Below are 5,787 nucleotides of genomic sequence, written 5' to 3' on the forward strand. Positions count from 1 at the left end.
GAGGTGGAGCTAGAGCAGTGCTGGGAGGAGGTTAGTCATGAGAACAGTCAGAACTGAAGGATGCAAGCAAACCCACAGCAGGCTGAGTGTGAGAAGGGCATTTTGTTTAAGGGAGCCTGTTTGTGATATGTTTAAGGGACCTGGTTTGTGGGAAGCTCAGCAGGGAGAAGGCTTGGGGATGCTGTTGTCCTCTGCATTGTTATTGTGGATAGATTTTTGTTACTATGATGGATTTGGCTTTTGGTGTCTGAATAAATGTTTTGGTTTTGTCTTCCATGTGGAGAGTCTGTTGTATTTTGCCATTCAGTATTGTGCTGGGATATTCATGGCCACCACAGGGGCTGTGAATATTGCATTGGTGCTACATAGGCATGTCATCCTGGGCAGATCACTTAGTAGATCTGCCTGTTTCTTGATATGTATAATGAGGGGATTGCACCTGATGACTTCTAAGGTCACTTGCAACTATAAATCTATGCTCGTAAGAGTTCCTACCAAGCCTTTAAAACCCATCTCAGTCAATCAGTAAACATTTAAGAGCCTACTGTGTGTTAGGTACAGTGCTAACTGGGGGTACAAGTACAAAGTATAAAATATTCCCTACTTGCAAGTAGTTTATATTGTAATAGGAAAGGAAACAAGTGCCTATTATTAGTTTACATAGGATAGATAATAAATACAAATACACGCACATATATAGATATAGGTATGCTAGTTAATTAAGTATAAGATCATTTAGGAAAGGGGTGGGGAATCTGTGGCCCTGAGACCACATGTGGCCGTCTAGGTCCTCAAGTATGACTCTTTGACTACATCCAAACTTCATAGCACAAATCCCCTTAATAAAAGGATTTGTAAAACTTGGACTCTCAAAAGGCTGTACCCAAGGACCTAGAAAACCACATGTGGCCTTCAGACCACAGGTTCCCCACCCCTGGTTTAGGAGGAATGACACCAACAGTTGGGCAAATCAGGCTAGGCTTTATGTAGAAGTTGTTGCTTGAGCTGTGTCTTAGAAGAAGAGAGGGATTCCGTGAGGCAGAGGTGAGGGAATACATCCAAGACATAGCTGATGGATAGTTTAGAGAAAGAAGAGAAGAGAGCCTAAAGCAGAGCCTTAGAGAGCACCCACAGATTGAAGCTGTGGGGTTGATGATGGGCCAGCAAAGGAGACTGAAAAGGAGGGATCAGACAGGTGGGAAGAGAACACAGAGACAATAGCACCATCATTGCCCAGCCAGGAGAGAAGACTCAGCAAGAGAAGATGACAGCATCAAATGCAGTGGACACGTCAAGAAAGATGAGGACCAAGGATAGACCTCTCTGAAGCCTTTCCTGACTCTTCCTCTTCCGAAGAGCCTCCCTCTTCGGATCTCACAGACAACTTTGATTTGCACTTTTCTAATGCACTTATATGAGAGTGTATATTTTCATTATTTGTTATTTAGCCCCCTAATAAAATATAGCCTCCATGAGTGCAAAGTCTTATTTGAATTTTATATCTGCCCCACTTCCTAGCACTGGGCTCTGCAAATGGTAAGTGCTTAATAATTTAAAAAATGAATCCATCATGTAATAGAGTGTAGTAACTATTTTATTGGCTTTAAGTCATTCTTCCACATTTTTTTGAATATGAATGTGAATAAAGGAATGAATATGAATAAACAAATTTTTGCTATAAAAGCTGGTTGTTGTTTAGTCATTTCAGTCATGTCTGACTCTTTGTGACCCCTTTTTGGGGTTTTCTTGACAGAGATAACAGAGTGGTTTGCCACTTCCTTCTCCAGCTCATTTTACAGATGAGGATACTGAGGCAAACAGGGTTGAGTGACTTGTTCAGAGACACATAACTACTAAATGTCAGAGGTCAGATTTGAACTCAGGTCTTCCTGACTGCAGGCCCTACACTCTATCCAGTGCACTATCTAACTGCACCATAAAAACTAGTATGGTGAAGTTAATTCATTTCAATTCTCCATTGCATTCTTTCTCTTAAGAGAAGTATCTTTAGCTTCAATTTAATACTGACTTAGTGTATGAGCTGCCAACTTACTTTTTTAGAACCAGTAGAAAAGCTTTGGCAATATAAAAAGAAGTTACTTCCTGGATATAGTAATGGAGATATTTCTACTCTATATAATGCTTTAGATGATATTTATATCAATTATAGGATAATATTAATATATATTTTTCATTAAATTAAATAATATATGTTGCTAACAATGCCACCACCCTCGTGCAGGCCCTCATCACCTCATTACCAGATTATTGCCATAGTCCTATCCTATCTTATCCTGTCAAGTCTTCCCCTACTCCAGTTCATTTTCCACTTATATGTCAAACTAATTTTCTTGAAGTGCAGATCTGACCATGTCACTCCTAACTTCACCATAAGCTCTGCTAGCTTCCTGTTAACCCCCTGGATCAAATATAAAATTTTCTTTTTGGCTTTTAAAGGCTTTCATATCCTGGTCCTTTTCAGCCTTTCCAGTTTCCTTATACTTTACTCCAGTCCATTTGCTCTGTGACCCAGTGACAATGGCTCAGGTTCTGGACATTTTCACTGGCTATCCCCTATCAATGGAAAGCTCTCTTTCATCATCTCAACATTTTTTTGACTTCTGTGTCTTCACATCCCAGTTAAAATCCCAACTTCAGCAAGAAACCTTTCTCAAACCCCCTTAATCTTAGTTCCTTCCCTCTAATCTTATCTCCAATTTTTCTTGTCTATATCTTGTTTGTACATAGTTGTTGGTCATGTTTTCTCCCCCATTAAACTGTCAACTCTTTGAGAGCAAGGATTGGGCTTTTTTATCTTCTTTTCTGGAGGGGTAGGGGTGTTCTCAGTGCTTAGCACAGTGCCTGATGCAGAGAAGGCACTTGATAAATGCTTCTTGACTTGTAACAACTAGATGTACTTTTCTGATTAACTTTTTCCCTTTAAAATGACCAGAAAAAATAGTTTCTCTATTCATATGGATACATAGAAAATAAAACTGAAAGATGAGGCATTTAAGTCAATTAGTCTTAAATTCAGTTTTAGTAGATGAAACATAGAAATCAGTGTAACAGGACAAAGAAAGAGAAGAGACAGGACCTAAACAGTGAAAGACTGAGGACAGGAATATTTTGAATCAAGCCTGGAATATAATAACATGTTCTCATCTTTCTTGTCTGTGGGCCAAACAAGATAGGAGTTTGGATGAAACAATTCCCATTACATCTCATCTAGTTTCCAAGGTCTGTTTTCAAGGACTTTTTTTCTAGACAATAACCAGTCCACAAACAGCAGTACCAAAATATGTTACCTAAGGTCAAAAGGACCCACTAGTGTTTTCAGTGATGAAATGTAAATTAAAAGATAATTTGACCAGATACCCATAATTTTAGTAAACTTTGGACTAACTTTATTGTCATACATGCTATATCTAGGAACTAGTACTTTAGTGAATATCATAGCAAAGTAAAGGAATATTAATAATATTTGTGTATTATTAAGCATATAATTTTCTCTTTTACCTAATTCTTCAATATATAAATAAGATCATCAGAGATACAAAAACATGCCCTGGCATTCTGACATTTTTCTTAATGAATTGAGGTGGTGATGGCAAGGAAGGACATGAGGAAAAATTACTAAAATCTTACATGGAAGATGTAAAACAAAATACCATTGTTTTATAACTTATAAATATATAGTCCACCTCAGATGGGAGAGAGAGAATATTCAGTCTCATATTCTTAGGCAGCACAATGTAGTGAAGCCGGTGCCAAATTTTAGAGTCAAAGGAACTATGTTCACAGTTCAGTTTTGCCACTTATTAACCTTAGGCAAGTCACAACCTCTCTGGGCATCTGTTTCCCAGAAAGAAGTAGGAAGAGGGAGGAGGTTAGATAATTTTAAAGTCCCTTTTAGCTTTAAATTTATAATCCTACTAAGGAATGAATAGCAGTGAGATCATCATCTATAAAACAGTGATAAAATCTTAGGAAATTATCCAACTCTGTAAGATTTGTACAGGTATACCTTAGCTGTATTGCAGATCAGTGCCAGACCATTGCAATAAAGCAAATATTGCAATAAAATTCTTTTGGTTTCCCAGTGAATATAAAAATTGTGTTTAAGACTGAAGCATACTTTTTAAACTTTCTTTTTTCTTGAGGTCTTTTTGTGTCTATATTTTCTTTTAGAACATGACTAATATGGAAAGGTTTTTGCATGACTGCACATCTATAACCTATACCAAATTGCTTGCCTTTTCAAAGAAGAGTGGGGTGATGAGGAAGGAAGGGAGAGAATTTGGAGCTCAAAGTTTTAAAAATGAATGTTAAAAATTATTTTTACATGTAACTGGGAAAAATAAATTTTTAAAAATTTTGTTTACACTATATTGTAATCTATTAAATATACAACAGTATTTTGTCCGAAAAACAATATACATGACTTAATTACATAAACATAATGAAAAATTTGTTGTTGTTTTTAAGTTGTGTCTGACTCTTTGTCACTCTATAGTCATAGTATATTAAACCCTTCTATCCTCCACTATCTCCCAAAGTCTGTCCAAGTTCAAATTTGTTGTTTTCATGACACTGTTCACCTTATCCTCTGCTGTCCCCTTTTCCCTTTGCCTTCAATCTTTCCCAACATCAGTGTCTTTTCCAATGAATCCCATCTTCTCATTATGTGGCCAAAATATTTAAGCTTCAGCTTCAGATTGAGTATTGACTGATTTGCTCTTCTTGCTGTCCAAGGAACTCTCAAAGTCTTCTCTAGCATCACAATTCAAGTTTCAGCTCTGTGGCACAGTTTTCCTTACAATACAACTCTCACGAGCTATACATTGCTACTGGAAAAACCATAGCTTTAACTATATGGTCTTTGGTTGGCAAGGTGATGCCTCTGCTTTTTAGTATGTTATCCAGATTTGCCATAACTTTCCTTCCAAGGAGCAAGTGTCTTTGAATTTCATGGGTGCAGTGCTGTATGCAATGATCTTTGAGCCCAAGAATATAAAATCTGACACTACTTCCATTTCTTTACCTATTTACTAGGAAGTGATGGAACCAGTTTACCAAGATCTTTATGTTTTGATGTTAAGTTTCAAACCAGCTTTTACACCTCTTTTACCTTCATTAAGAGGCATCTTAATTCCTCTTTGCTTTCTGCCACCAAAGTGGTATTTGCACATCTGAGATTGTTGATATTTCTTCTGACAACTTTAATTCCAGCTTTTGATTCATCCAGCCTGGCATTTCATATGATGTACTCTGTATGTAAGTTAAATAAAGGTGATGATATACAACCTTGTCATACTCCTTTTCCAATCTTAAACTAATCAGTTGTTCCTAACTGTGGCTTCTTGGCCCACATACAGGTTCCTCGGAAGACAAGTAAGATGATCTGTACTCCCGTCTCTTTGAGGACTTACCACATTTTGTTGTGATCCACACACTCAAAGGCTTTAAGTGTAGTCAATGAAGCAGAAGTAGATTTTTTTTCTGGAACTCCTTTGCTTGCACCATAATCCAGAACTTTTTTAAAATTAAAAACACTTTATTACTTAAAAATACTAAACATCATCTGAACTTTCAGTGAGTCAAAATCTTTTTTGCTGGTAGAGGGTCTTGCCTTGATGTTGATGGTTGCTGATTGATCAGAGTAGGGGATGCTGAAGGTTGGGGTGGCTGTAGCAATTTCTTACAATAAGACAACAATGAAGTTTGCTGGATCGATAGACTCTTCCTTTCACTAAACACTTTAGAGGAAATTGTAGGGTAATTAGT

Source organism: Notamacropus eugenii, chromosome 4, assembly GCF_028372415.1.
Source record: "Notamacropus eugenii isolate mMacEug1 chromosome 4, mMacEug1.pri_v2, whole genome shotgun sequence".
Lineage (NCBI taxonomy): Eukaryota > Metazoa > Chordata > Mammalia > Diprotodontia > Macropodidae > Notamacropus > Notamacropus eugenii.